Source organism: Perca fluviatilis, chromosome 16 (assembly GCF_010015445.1).
Source record: "Perca fluviatilis chromosome 16, GENO_Pfluv_1.0, whole genome shotgun sequence".
Taxonomy (NCBI): domain Eukaryota; kingdom Metazoa; phylum Chordata; class Actinopteri; order Perciformes; family Percidae; genus Perca; species Perca fluviatilis.
The window spans coordinates 36,530,625-36,545,442 of record NC_053127.1 but is presented as its reverse complement, the minus strand read 5'-3'; the positions used below and the strand labels follow the sequence as shown (position 1 = coordinate 36,545,442).

Sequence of the window (14,818 nt, the reverse complement as noted above, 5' to 3'; positions counted from 1 at the left end):
TTGCCGTTAGCATGTCGTGAGTAAAAGTGACCCAACAACAACAAAAACAAAAACTAATTACATCTTGTGGCCTGCATATTCACGAGTACAAATAGCAATGCAGATTAAGACTAGACGATTTCCTAGGCAGATATTGATTTGGGACTATATTGGGTGGAAGCACAGCCGAAGCACTGCTACTTGGGCACAGAGATATCACGCAGCAACTCTGTGTGGGTACAGGTCTAATAAGGGTCGATCTATCCCGTAAAATAACCATGCATCATGTTTACAATAATCACTTACTCTGTGGACAGCTGTTTATTGGGTCCATTCGGTGTTTTTTCCAGTTGACTTTATCGCACCGAAAAAAGACTGCAGGATGGATCAACGCCGAGAAATCATCGGTAGCTGTGATACAACTGCAGGCGCGCTCATTTCCGTGGTCATATGTTGGCATATTCCCCCGCACTCACACCACCAGTTTGTGTTGGCTCTCATCCTCACATCCTCGGGCTGTTGAGCGATCGCAACCTCCTCCTCCTGGTGTTCTATTTCCAAAGCACGCAGCTCCTCTTCTGAAAACTCTGGTTCGTAGAGGTATGGTTCTGGATCTTGACTGTCTGAGAAGTCATCCTCTTCGTCTCTCACAAAATCCGCCATGTTCATCGCCATTCACTGTCTAGGAAAAATAGCCAGCTAATATTCACGCCAATATGTTGACGGAAGTTGGGGGTTTTCAGGTGCTGCATGATATCTCTGTGCCCGAGTAGCAGTGTTTGGGCTGTGCTTCAACCCAATTTAGTCCCAAATCAACATTTGCCTAGGAAATTGTCTAGTCTTAATCTGCATTGCTATTTGTAAGAAGTAGTTAGGGCCCGAGCAGTGAAACTGCAAGGACCCTATTGTTTTTGTAAGGATTATTTGGGAGAGTTAGAACGCACAAAAACTGTGTTTGGACTCGGGCATTGCCAGGGAGCTCCATAGCGCCCCCTAACGTGCGCCTTAATCTGGAAAAAAGTAATAAGTTAATATACCAAATTTTGAGGATGGAGCTATTTTTAGAAAAAATTACAAAATTTCTGAAATCTGCAAAAATCTTCATTTTACAAACACTTGTTTGAGAACTTTGTCTCTCAAAATTTTGCAGCCATGTACAGAATAGTAAACTCTTTCATGTGAATTCACATTTAGGCTTGGGAGTGGTATGGTTGCTCTACAGCACCCCCTAATTGGTTTTAGCCCTTTGGCACAATTTTGACAGCCTCAATATATACGAAAACTCACAAAAATTGGCGAACACATAAACACCTGGGGGCTTTGTGAGACTGTACAGCGATTTGGCCCATAGCTGTAAGCAGGCTCCATTGCGCCCCCTAATGCGTGGAAGGCCTTAACTTGGACATAGTTGCTCTGATCTTCACCAGATTTAATACACATATTGCTCTAATCATTGCGGACATATTTCCCATTTACCTTCATTAGCTCCGCCCAACCAGAAGGCAGACACTTTTAATTTATGCATTTTCTATGTGTTTTACATTCTTTCGAACTTGTCCTAGGCCGTGATTTCAATCTTCTTGAATCTTGGCAGGTAGTATCTGTTGACCCTCATGACTAAACGTTATCCAAAGAATTTTGATAGTTGAAAAAATGCGCAAGTTATAGCAACTTCCTGTCTAAACAGGAAGTTGCTTTATCTTGGCAATAGTTATTCCGATTGCCCCGAAACTTGACAAGGTTGTTCCTCATGGTCGGTTTAGCATCTGTGCCAAACTTGGCGGCAATCGGCCATTAGATGGCGCTGTTTTAATTTTTTTTTTTAAATAGTCAGCAAAATATCAATATATGGGAAACTTACTTTGTCAACTTGCTCCAGGGGCGTGAGTCCAATCGGCACTTAGACTCGTAGGACCCTCATGACAAAAATGTATCATGATTTTTGATAGCTAAAACAATGCACAAGTTATGGAGGACCAACTTCCTGTAGGTGGGTGTCGAAACAAGAACGGTTGTATCTTGACAACAGCTATTCCGATTGACACAAAACTTAACGCAGTTGTTCCTCATGGGCCACTGAGGCTGTTTGCCAAATATGGTGTCAATCGGCTATATGCGAAACCTACTTTTAGGTGGCTGTCAAAACAGGAACGGTTGTATCTTGGCAAAAGTTATTCTGATTGACATGAAACTTAGAATGTGTGGTCTACATGTGATATTGAGCCGACCTATATACTCTAGCCACACCCATATACACAGACCACGCCCCTTTCATAACTTGTGAACCGTTTAAGGTAGACGCTTGTGAAAGGTATCATTGAACTCAGCAAAGAGTTCCTTTTTAACTGGTGATGGTTTGCCCTGCCCCAAATGCTTAAGCCACGCCCCCTTTAATAACTAATGACCCATTTCTTGTACACTATTGTGTGAAGTATCACTGAACTCAGCAGAGAGTTCCCTTTTCATTGGTAACGATTTGCAGTGTCTGAGTGCTGCGCAAATGCAAAGCCGCAAGGAGCGGCATCGGCCAGTGCCCCTGGGGCAAGGGACGAGGGCCCGTTCATCGCTGCTTGCAGCTTTAATTAGGTTATGGGTATGGGTTATTATGTTGGGTCACTTTTTCTCACGACATGCTAACAGCAACAAAATATTCCATTCACTACGCTAAACTAAGCTAGCGGTTGGGCTGCCGGACTAAGGCAATGCATGCACTGAGACAAAAATGTGTTTACCCACCTATATGAATATAGAGGAGACGGTGAATAACCATATTTCAACAAACAGTGGCATATTCTTTTAAAAGAAAGTTTACTGCACACAACGGCTGCCACATATTTAATTTATTTATTTACTCAAGTACCTGAGGGCATAATCAGGTTAATTTGAATAACAGGCTTATTTCCTTATTTTCATAGCAATGGAGTATTAAATCTATACAGTAATAAGAACACTTGGAAATAGTCAAAATTTCAACATTTACACATTTGATGAAAACACAGTATAGGCCTACTCCTGGTTAAAAATTCAAAAAAAAGTTGTCAAAAGGAAAAGCCATTGGAGTCTATTTGCCAGCCCTATATGAACGTAATATCCCGCTCTGTCCCGCTCCACATCTTTCCCTTCCTTTTTTTGTCGTCTGTCTAATATAGGCCTATATTAGAAACAAATAAATGATCACCTAATGAGAAGGATGATGTTGCTTTGTGGACGTTTTTCTGGATGTTACGTTCCAGTGAGGACAGCCTCAATCTGAGATCTGGTTCGATATTAAGTCTGTTCCGATATTTTGTCTTCAACATGACCAGGGATGAAAATCCTGATTCACAGAGTTAAGTGGTTGGAAAAGGCACAATCCACTTCAGGGCTTTGTCGGACAGCTCGGGGTATTCTGTGGCAACTTTCAGGTAAAAAGCAGGCAGGCATCTCTCACAAAAGTCAATTTTTAAAGCACTGTCACAGGACAGTTCGGCCAGGCTGTCTTGCTCTCTGGAGGTGAGGTTTGTCAGGGTGTAGTCATCCAGGGTGGCAAACGGATTTCTTATTTCCTATCACTGTTGTGTTGGGAAATAAATCCGTAGCTGAGTTTTCAGCAGGTGCAGGTGCTGTCTGACATCATCTTGCACAGCACTTGAAAGGTGCATGTCTGAGCTGTCTAAAAATTCAGAAAGATTTGGAAATGAGTCATAGTTTGCCTCCTCAATGCGCCTGGCCCACATCCCCATCTTCTTGATAACTGCTTCAACTTTGTCTTGTGTATAAAAAAAGAGTAACCGACTTCCCCTGTAGGCTCCTATTTAGTCCATTCAAGTGCTCAAAAATGTCAGACAGATAAGCCAACTTGGCAAGCCAGTCTGCATCATTGAATCGGCCAGAAAGGTCGAACTAGGTCTCAAGTAGAAACATTCTCCCTCTTGACAGCCACCGGACCGGTATGCAGCAGCAATTGTCGGTGCTCACTGCCCATCTCGTCGCATAAAACTGAAAACAGTCTTGAATTCAGTGGGCGGGCCTTGATGAAATTGACAGTTTTCAGATCAGTAGGCATTCTTTTGGTTGCGAGAGCCTCTCTGTGGATGCTGCAGTGGATAGATTTTGCTTGCAAGGCAACTGCTTGCACACGTTTAACAAGGCCGCTGTGTTGGCCTACCATGGCTGCTGCCCCGTCTGTGCTTATTCCCACGCATCTTGACCAATCAATCCCATGTTCTGTGATGAAACCATTCAACATGTCAAAAAGGGCCTCTGCGGTTGTGCGTGTCTGCAAAGGTTTACAAAAGATAAAGTCCTCCTCTATTTCTCCGTTGTATTCATACCTTACGTAGTTGAGCAGGTTGGCGAGGTGGATTCGTCCAGCTGAAGAGCAAAAAATCAACTGGCTTTGATCCGCAATATCAGCTGGTCTTTCACATTGCTGGTCATCTCCTTGATTCTGCGCTGCACAGTGTTCAGGAATCAAGTCCATTTGCTTTCGTGCTTTGTCACCCAGCATGACACCCACAGTCTCTTTAATTGCTGGCAGCACCACCTCCTCGCCGAGTGTATGTGGCATCCCTTTTTTCGCTATGATTCGGGACACCCGGCACAAGACGTCCACTGCTTTAGAGTAGCACCACCTGTAGATGTCGATTCCATTACTTTCTTGCTTGTGCTGTATTCCTTGAGCTTGCTTTTGAAAAACTCGACTGGCTTGGACTTAAATTCCCCATGCTTGGTTTCCAGATGCTGGCGAAGATTTGACGGTTTCATGCTCTCGTTAGCCAATGCCTCGTAGCAACAAACGGGAAACGGCTCATCTTCGGGGCCAGTGTAGCTGAATCCTAATGTTAAGTAGTTTTCGTAGTATTTTCTTTTCACTCTCCTTTTCTTTGTTTCTTCATGAGGAATCTGGTTCGTAGATGCCTCCGACTCACTGTCAATCTCTTCATTATTGGTAACCTCTGCCTCTTTTCTCTTCAGAGAACCTGTTGCCATCCACCAATCCATGTTGTGGTTCTAACGGCACTGGACTTGAACATTATGGCCGTGTGCCACAAGCCTATTTTAGTAATCACACAATAACGACAATTTAATTTTAATTTTATATCAATATACATATTCCTAATTTTTATGGGAATTTCTTGGTAAAATGAAGGTAAAAAACTATTATTGTATGGCTTGGTTGAATTCTAAGGCATTCTGTAGTCTGTTATTTTCTTGATAACAGACAGTTGCTAAGCATAACCCACCATAGCAGGGCGAACCATGATAGCTGAGGCCTCTGGCTCCCATTCTACTTTTGGAGACTCTAGGAACCACAAGTAACGCTGCATTCTGGGAGTGCAGTGCTCTAGTAGGACAAGAAGACTTGCAGCAAGCAGCCGCAGGTGGGAGTCGAACCCCGCAGTTGCTGCTTTGAGGAGTACACCTCTATATATAGTATGGGTGCGCACTCTACCAGGTGAGCTACACAGGCACCCCTACCAAGCTTTGCTTTTTGATGTGATGGGAGTGAGAATGTGTTGGTTTTCTTTGCCATTTTGTTTTTACCCTTCCAGGGGACTGGAAACAGAAGGAGTGAGAGGTCCTAACATATTCCCCTGATGTAGAGTCTTAGTGCAGTTCAGCTTTGTAGCTGTGGCAGGCCAAAAGCCCTTAATTTGTTATAGAAATTCATAAATTAGACAGGTTTATTAAAGACAGACACAGTTGACACAGACACAGATGGTGCATTGCAAGTAGCTGCAAATTTTAACTTGTGTCATTGCAAATCTTTGGTCTAACCTGGGCTTAAAAAGCTAGGCTTTATGTTAAATAATATTAATTTTGTAGCTTTGCATGACATGATAATCATATTTACTAAAGAAGTGCTAACTAACTTATTTAAAGAGGGACATATGCTCATTTTCAGGTTCATACTCATAATTTGGGTTTCTACTAGAACATATTTACATGCTTTAATGTTCAAAACACATTATTTTTCTCATGTTGTCCGTCTGAATATACCTGTATTCGCCCTTTTGTCTGAAAGGCTCCATTTTGGCGCTGTCTCTTTAAGGCCCCCTCCTGAAAAAGCCCAGTCTGCTCTGATTGGTCAGCATTTCCAGGTATTCTGCAGCTGCCCCTCAGAGGGTGTTTTGCCATCTGTGTTCTTCTATGGACTTGTGTTCTTGTGTCCCTGTGAAACGTCATCTTCTGTGGCCAAAGTACTGTCCCAATACACAAGTTCGCATTTCACCAGAACAGTTAAAATTCCCGGAAATGTTCTTGACACGCCCATTTTACAGAGGATGTGAGGTTAGTAACTTGTATGAACTTGGCAGAGGCTTTTATTTCCTTGTTTGATTAAATATCACATGTATATAAATATATACATAAATAAAACACGTCATAACGGGAACCTGTGGTTAATGGCGTTTTCGGAGTTAAACTCCACAAGCGCCTTTAGGCTTATAGCTCGCTGTCTCACACACACATGCATGCACGCACGCACGCACACACACACGGCCACAGAGCAGCAGGCAGCGGCGAGGGAGAGAGCAGCGTCTCACAGGGCAGAGAGATACCCGTCTCTCTTTGAGAGGCTTGTAAATAAATTATGACATGTATATACATTACAGTTACTATTTATATATAGTATATAGTATTATATTTATCATACTTATTGTTTGGTGTATTTTCTTTCTAACTAAATATTTTAGAAGTTGAGTTTCATTCTGTATGGTAAATAAACAGTTCTATTTAAAGTGATAACATGCTGTGGCATGTTATTTAGAATTATTTATAATTTTATAATTTGTATTGCTAATTTCCATCTGTTGTCCCTGGGCATATACAGTACACTACAATAATATAAATATTACTTATAAACACCTAGGACATGCTAGTGCATATCCATTCATTGAAACTGACTAAAACGAATACAGTAATATTAGTAGGGATCGCATTCCACTGTTTTGAATAAATAAGGGGTGTTTGAGCTAAACCATAACCAAAAAAATGTAATAATAAATATCTTTTTCATTATTGCAATAGTGGTAATGTTATGAGGTTTTCTTGTCCGGAGCTAGTTTTAATTATAAAGTGGCTATATTGTTGTGGTTTTTATTTCTAGCTGGTATTTTGGAGCCCTGCAGGCAGCCTCTGTGCTGGGGGTGTAACAGGAAGAAGGCATCGCAATAACAGGAAGAAGGCATCGTCTCAAACTGTTAACAAACTGTTAACAGCGTTTTCTGTGCTTGTGAACTTGCGAGTTCATTCTTCCAAGAACAACCAGCAAGAACGTTCTCCCCAAGAACACAAGTCAGTTCTTTGCATTCTTGAGATTGAGAAACAGCTTGAGTCTCTGCACCGTCATTGCAACTGGGGAATGACTGTAACAGCACTTTCTTCCTATATATAGTATAGTTGTGACATCACAGGGTATGGAAGGCCTTATAACTCGTTTAAAGGCACAGTTTCTGAATACAGGCTGTGCATTTCTCTGTGGATTGAGCGCTGTGATACCTTCACAGTTTTTATATAGCATGTTGACCTGCTTTATAATCAACAAAGACATGGAAATCTCTTTATTTATTTTATTTTATTTTTTACAATATGGGTCCTTTAAGTAGCCTAGTTTGGATAGGGGTCTTCAACGTTTTTAAGCCAAGGACCCCTTAACTGTAAAAGAGACAGAGCAGGGACCCCTTACTATGTATTGTATAAAATGAAGTTGCATATTAAACTGGGCCTACAATAAAGTGTAGGGCGGCCTATAGCCTTTATTCATACCTTTTTAGTGCATAGAATTCTAAGCTATTAAAATAATAATTGTTCAAATCATGTTTTAATATTAAACATGTGGCACAATGAATCCTTCGAATGAACTGGATCTGTGAAAGGCTATCATAGTGACTATGGAGCTAGAACAGTCTCAATAAAGATAAATGCACACACTACATTCACACATGCACACACAGGATTCATACATGCACACACATGATTCATAAATACACACACACACAGGATACACAAATGCATACAAAATTCACAAATACACACACAAAATTTAAAAAGCACAGAAGATTCACAAATGCATACAAAATTCACAAATGCACACAAAATTCATAAATGCACACACAATTCAGAAATGCAAACAAAATTTACAAATGCACACAAGATTCAGAAATGCACAGGACAAGATTCAGAAATGTATTTCTGATGCACACACAAATATATCTTGATTTACAAACTGCTTGCGGTCTGTGGACTTCTTTGCATTTGTGTGTGAATTTTGAGACTCCCCTGACGTGGCTCAACTCACAAATGCATTTTTTTAAACAGGGAATGATCTGCAACCAATCAGATATCTCCCTTGTTTTAGCCAATCACAAGAACGCACCCCAAATGACATACGTCACGATTTGGGAGGTGCCTATGGCCTGAGCCCGTCCACCATTTCGGCATACCTACACTATCGGTAACCAGGGGCAACCATAGACTGTATAGGGGGCAACAGTGTGAGCGCTGCATTTCAAAACACTTGACGAAATGGATGTGGAACTGTGAACTGGGCTGTTTAATTAGTTTTGTTGAGATGGAGAAAGTGAATCAGCGTCAGTCCGCTTGCAGGAGGAGAATATTCTGTCGGCAACTTTGGCCGCAATGTGCCAAGGTAGGTAACTGATAGGCTACCGTTTTCTCTTATTTATCCCATGTCAATGAATTAAAAACTTTTCAAACATTCATGTTTGTACTTTGTAGTTGTCATAACACTTACCGGTAAGGAGAATTGCATTAATTAATCTAAATTACATTAAGCTTACAGTAGCTAACAGTTTACATTAGCTAGCTTGTAGTTTACTGCATGTATGTAACATTAGCTCATTGTCCATTAGCTTCTAGCTTTCAAACAAATGCAGTGCAAAATATGATCAGCAACTACAACAAGGTAAACGCTACCAGCTAATGGAGGTTGCCACAGGTAGTATGATATGCAGTAAACTGCAAGTGAGAAAGGTTAAATAGTACTGTAAACACACAAGCTACAAGGCTACAAGCAACATAAGAGCTAGGTGTAGCTAAGTGTGTTAAATGGTCAACAGTCAGTTAAGACCATGATAAATAAACTACACCACTACACATTTACATGAAGTACCTTCATGTTACAGTATGCTAAAATATACTTGTGATACAATTCTAATCTTACCAGGACAGGTTGGATAACTACTGGACTAACCTAAAGCTTTCTCCTTGTCTGCAGCCTGGAAGCAACACCATCATCGGCAGCTGAGTCTGATCGTCGCTTCATGTTGAATATACTTGTGTACAGTATATAGTATATAAATGTTATAAAAAAAATACACGTTTCGTTAATGTCTTTTAAGAGCTTGTATACCTAACTAGTTATTAAAACAGGTAACATCTGAGTATAATTATTCAGCTAGAAGTTTCCTGTCTCCAGGTCACAATTTGATGGAAAGATAGACATTGAAAAACTGTTAACATTATATATATACACACAAAAGACACAGACAATACAGACATATTCACTTACGCTTAGCAGGCACTGTAGTTAGCTAGCAGGCTAGGCAACAACGTTAGCAAGGTGCACTTCATGGCTTTAAGAGCCGACAACATAAACACATTTTAAGAGAACTTACCCGAATGAATATGCAGAGAACACACTCCCATCGACTGGGAGATTAGGTCAAAAGTAAAGTCCTTTCTTCTAATTGCAGCCACCCGATAAATCTGACGTCTCTAGAATAAAGACCTCCGCAACCAACATAAACAATGAACATGAGCAGTTCAAAATGGAGGAAGGGGGATCTCTTGGGGGGGGCGCTGTGCCGTGACAACACCTCCTCATTCTCAATTGGCTAATAAGTAAACAATCCCCCACGTGGGGTGCGTTCTTGTGATTGGCTAAAACAAGGGAGATATCTGATTGGTTGCAGATCATTCCCTGTTTAAAAAAATGCATTTGTGAGTTGAGCCACGTCAGGGGAGTCTCAAAATTCACACACAAATGCAAACAAGTCCACAGACCGCAAGCAGTTTGTAAATCAAGATATATTTGTGTGTGCATCAGAAATACATTTCTGAATCTTGTCCTGTGCATTTCTGAATCTTGTGTGCATTTGTAAATTTTGTTTGCATTTCTGAATTGTGTGTGCATTTATGAATTTTGTATGCATTTGTGAATCTTCTGTGCTTTTTAAATTTTGTGTGTGTATTTATGAATCATGTGTGTGCATGTATGGATCCTGTGTGTGCATGTGTGAATGTAGTGTGTGCATTTACCTTTATTGAGACTGTTCTAATAATAACTAATAAGTTGTAATATATGTACTAATATGTTGGATTCATGCTGAGATAAGGGCGGGCGAGGGTTTTTGTGCAGTTTGTGTTTTTCTGTTGTATGCACCATTTGACATTGACTGTCATACATTGTGGAGTTTGTTCTGTATTTCTGAATGATAAATGGTGCCAATAAAAAATTTATAAAAAAAAAAAAGAATGCTGTAAGACCAGCACGCCCATGGGCGTAAAAATGGGCACAGGTGCATTTGCTATTTAAACGACGCAGTCGCTGGACGGGAAATTGACAACGGTCTTAAACTAGCAAAGACTTGGGCTTGGGCTTTGCGCTGGGCTGCGCCGGGTGCAAGATAGGGCCCTTTGTCTCCTTCTAGTGAATATCCTGGTTAGAAGCATAGCACAGATGCGTTTTAGATGATTCCAGGTCAGTGTTGTTTCCTTCAGGACGTCTGTGTCCTCCTCTGTGGGTGCTGTAAACAAGCAGAGCAGCTGGAGATCCAGTGTCAGGTCGACTGTCTTTCTGTCTGGAAAGATAAAAACAAGGAATAACTTGAGCTTTGGTAAAATAGCACAAAACTAATTGTAAATGTTGAACACTAACCCTGTTTTAGATTGGGGAACAAATCTATTAATTTATATTTATTATTTTTTTTATTTTTTTTATTTTTTTAGAGACAAAAGAGACTGAGGTACAGACAGCTAAGTTTGGGCTGTTTTCATTGTAATCCATTGTGGAGTTGGATAATGTGAAATGTTTTAGGTGGAGACTAATGGCCACATGGCGTTTTAGAATAGATTTTAAGATTTTATTGTTAAATGGTCTGGCCCCAGAGTATTTGTCCAAGATTTGAACCCTGCGTGAGCACAACCGGTCCTTGCGGTCCTCAAATCAGCTGGTTTTAGAAGTCTCAAGGTCTAGGTATAAACGGTGGGGTGATCAGGCTTTTGCAGTTGCTGCCCCGAGACTCTGGAACAAGTTACCCCCTGATATTCGGACAACTACATATGTAGCGCTTTTTAGGTCTAAATTCAAACATATTTGTTTAGAATGGCTTTTAATACGTAGTAGTGGTGTGACAATTGCCCTCTCCTATTTCTATGTAACCTTTTCTGATTTTACTGTTTCTATATTTTATTCTTTTTATTGTATGATATGTTATATGATGTGTGTTTTAGGCTTGGTTTCTGATGTGAAGCACTTTGGATACCTGCTTGTTACTGTAAAGTTTTATATAAATAAATGTTGATTGATTGATTTATCAAAACAGAGTCAAAAAGATGCATACTGTGAAAAGCTATTTTCTATAGTATAAACATTTTAAAGGTCCCATGACATGGTGCTCTTTGGAGGCTTTTATATAGGCCTTAGTGGTCCCCTAATTACGGTGGCCCTGAGAGGCCACAGCACGCAACAATAAGACAACACGTGCAAATAAACCACAGCACGCAACAATAAGACAACACGTGCAAATAAACCACAGCACAACGGAAGTGTTTCCCGGGGACACTTTTAAGTGATGCACATGTGCCTCCACCATTGGCTTTCCAGTACATAGACTGCGAAGCTGATCGGGGTTACTCAGTTACACTTTTCATCTCTAATCCTATCTGTATTAGTGAGAAGTTGTGCTGTCCTGAGTTGAAAGCCTATTTTACAGCTTTATTATCGAGTTAAGCCGCTGTCCATTTCCTAACGTTCTGAAATGCAAACTTATTTTTTTTTTAAACATAAATTGCTGCCTACCGCACACACACACACACACACGGCCATAGCGCAGCAGGCAGAGGCGGGGGGGAGAGAGATACCCGTTTCTCTTCGGGAGACTTGTTTAAATTATTTATTATTAATTAAATTATTATTAGCTTTAATTTTATTGTTTATGGTTTAGCTCTAACAGCCCTAACTTATTCAAAAGAGTGGAACGCGATCCCTACTAGTATTACAATATTAGTTTAAGTCAGTTTGAATTATAAAAAGAAGTAGGCATATGCTCTGGCATGTCCTAGGTGTCCCTATTAGTGTTATGTGGAATTATCATTTCTATATTATTGTAGTGCACTGAATATGCCAGGGAGATGGAAATTAGCAATTCAAATTATAAAGGTTGGTGTCTCCCCTTTAGTCTACATAACATGTCATAGCATGTTACCACTTTATGTACAACTGTTCATTTATCATACAGACTGAAACTCAACTTCTAATAAATCAGAAAACAAATATACCAAAAAAAAGTATGAGCTAAATACCAAATCTAATGTATATAGCCTATGTCATAATTTAACAAGTCTCCCGAAGAGAAATGGGTATCTCTCGTGGGTGCTCACGGACACACGCCCTTCAAAAAAAAAAAATTTGTCATAAATTGTTTACATTTCATAACGTTAGGAAATGGAGAGCGGCCGACACGAACACACACACCTATTATCTCGATAACAAAGCCGTAAAGTAGGCTTTCAACTCAGGACAGCGCCACTTCTCACTAATACAGATAGGATTGGAGATGAGAAGTTTAACTGAGTAACCACGATCAGCTTCGTGGGAAATTAAGAATCAATGCCACCAACATAACCAATCACACTATGACAGACGCTCCACTCAGCACCAACTGCAATGTTTAATTTTAAATGAATGTAGCCTACTGGCAGTCTGGCACACGTAGGGTGCTCAGTATTTTATTATTATGTATCGGCTTGTGTGTGTGTGTGTGTGTGTGTGTGTGTGTGTGTGTGTGTGTGTGTGTGTGTGTGTGTGTGTGTGTGTGTGTGTGTGTGTGTGTGAGCAAGGTTGTTTAGCCTGCAAGCACTTGTGGAGTTTAACTCCGAAAATGCAGCTAACCACAGGTTAATCTTAAAATGGAGATGTGTTGTGATATTTAAACAAATAATCCATCAACGGAAATAAAAGCCTCTTATTTACGAGACCGGTCTGAGAGACCTCCATCTTAGAGCGGGGTCTCTGAGCAGGACTGTCTGAGCGACTAGCGGCCCCGGCAGGCGCTAGCTGGCTGTGAAACTTTGAAACAAATTGTCAATTCGGCAACGATTTTCGCAAGACTGCCTATCTTCTAAATCTAAAGAGTTCATTTCTCACCTAAAACATATTCAGAAGTGAATTTAGTGATGAATAAAATGGCGAAAATTGTTAAAATTGTCCTGTTGTTGGTCTGTCTATGTACCGGAAAGCCAATGGTTGAGGCATCACTTAAAAGTGTCCCCTGTGAACACTTCTGTTGTGGTGTGGGCTATTTGCACGTGTTGTCTTATTGTTGCGTGCTGTGGCCTCTCAGGGCCACCGTACCTAATACTGTATGTGAAGTCTATTTTATATAGACCTTAGTGGTCCCCTAATACTGTATGCGAAGTCTATTTTATATAGACCTTAGTGGTCCCCTAATACTGTATCTGAAGTCTCTTTTATATAGACCTTAGTGGTCCCCTAATACTGTATCTGAAGTCTCTTTTATATAGACCTTAGTGGTCCCCTAATACTGTATCTGAAGTCTCTTTTATATAGGCCTTAGTGGTCCCCTAATACTGTATCTGAAGTCTCTTTTATATAGGCCTTAGTGGTCCCCTAATACTGTATCTGAAGTCTCTTTTATATAGACCTTAGTGGTCCCCTAATACTGTATCTGAAGTCTCTTTTATATAGACCTTAGTGGTCCCCTAATACTGTATCTGAAGTCTCTTTTATATAGGCCTTAGTGGTCCCCTAATACTGTATCTGAAGTCTCCCTTTATATAGGCCTTAGTGGTCCCCTAATACTGTATCTGAAGTCTCTTTTATATAGACCTTAGTGGTCCCCTAATACTGTATCTGAAGTCTCTTTTATATAGACCTTAGTGGTCCCCTAATACTGTATCTGAAGTCTCTTTTATATAGACCTTAGTGGTCCCCTAATACTGTATCTGAAGTCTCTTTTATATAGACCTTAGTGGTCCCCTAATACTGTATCTGAAGTCTCTTTCCCGCAATTCAGCCATGGTGCAGAATTACAGCCATTAGAGCCAGTCCCATAATGAGCTTTCCTTAGGATGTGCCATTTCTGTGTCTGTAGCTATTGAGGAGGAGAGAGGTGGGGGGGGACCAACTGCCACTTTTCTCATTTGAAAGCCATGATGTCTCTCTCTCATGGGTGGGCCAAATTCTCTGGGCGGGCAAAGCAGAGAAAGGGGAGGTAACCTTGCTCCTTATGACCTCATAAGGAGAAGATTCCTGATCGGCCCATCTGAGCTTTCATTTTCTCAAAGGCAGAGCAGGATACCCAGGGCTCGGTTTACACCTATCACCATTTCTAGCCACTGGGGGACCATAGGCAGGCTGGAGGAACGCATATTAATGTTAAAAAACCTCATAAAGAGGCATGAAAATGTCTCTTTATGAGGTTTTTTAACATTTTTAACATGTTTAACATTTTTTAACATGGGACCTTTAAAAATTCTTAAATGAAGACACTTGCATGTAATTTGTGTGTCTTTTCCTAGCACCAGTTCACTGGTTTCATTTTAACGTCAAACTGTTGATCAGTCGGCTCTATGTAGCGTTAGATTGTTTAAG

The 14,818-nt window shown here is 40.6% G+C and overlaps 1 protein-coding gene across 2 annotated transcripts in view; it reads left to right on the top strand.

The window, feature by feature from the left end:
• Window positions 1–14,818, top strand: part of LOC120575647 (kin of IRRE-like protein 3) — a 363,304-nt gene that overhangs the window by 234,784 nt on the left and 113,702 nt on the right. The window lies entirely within an intron of this gene.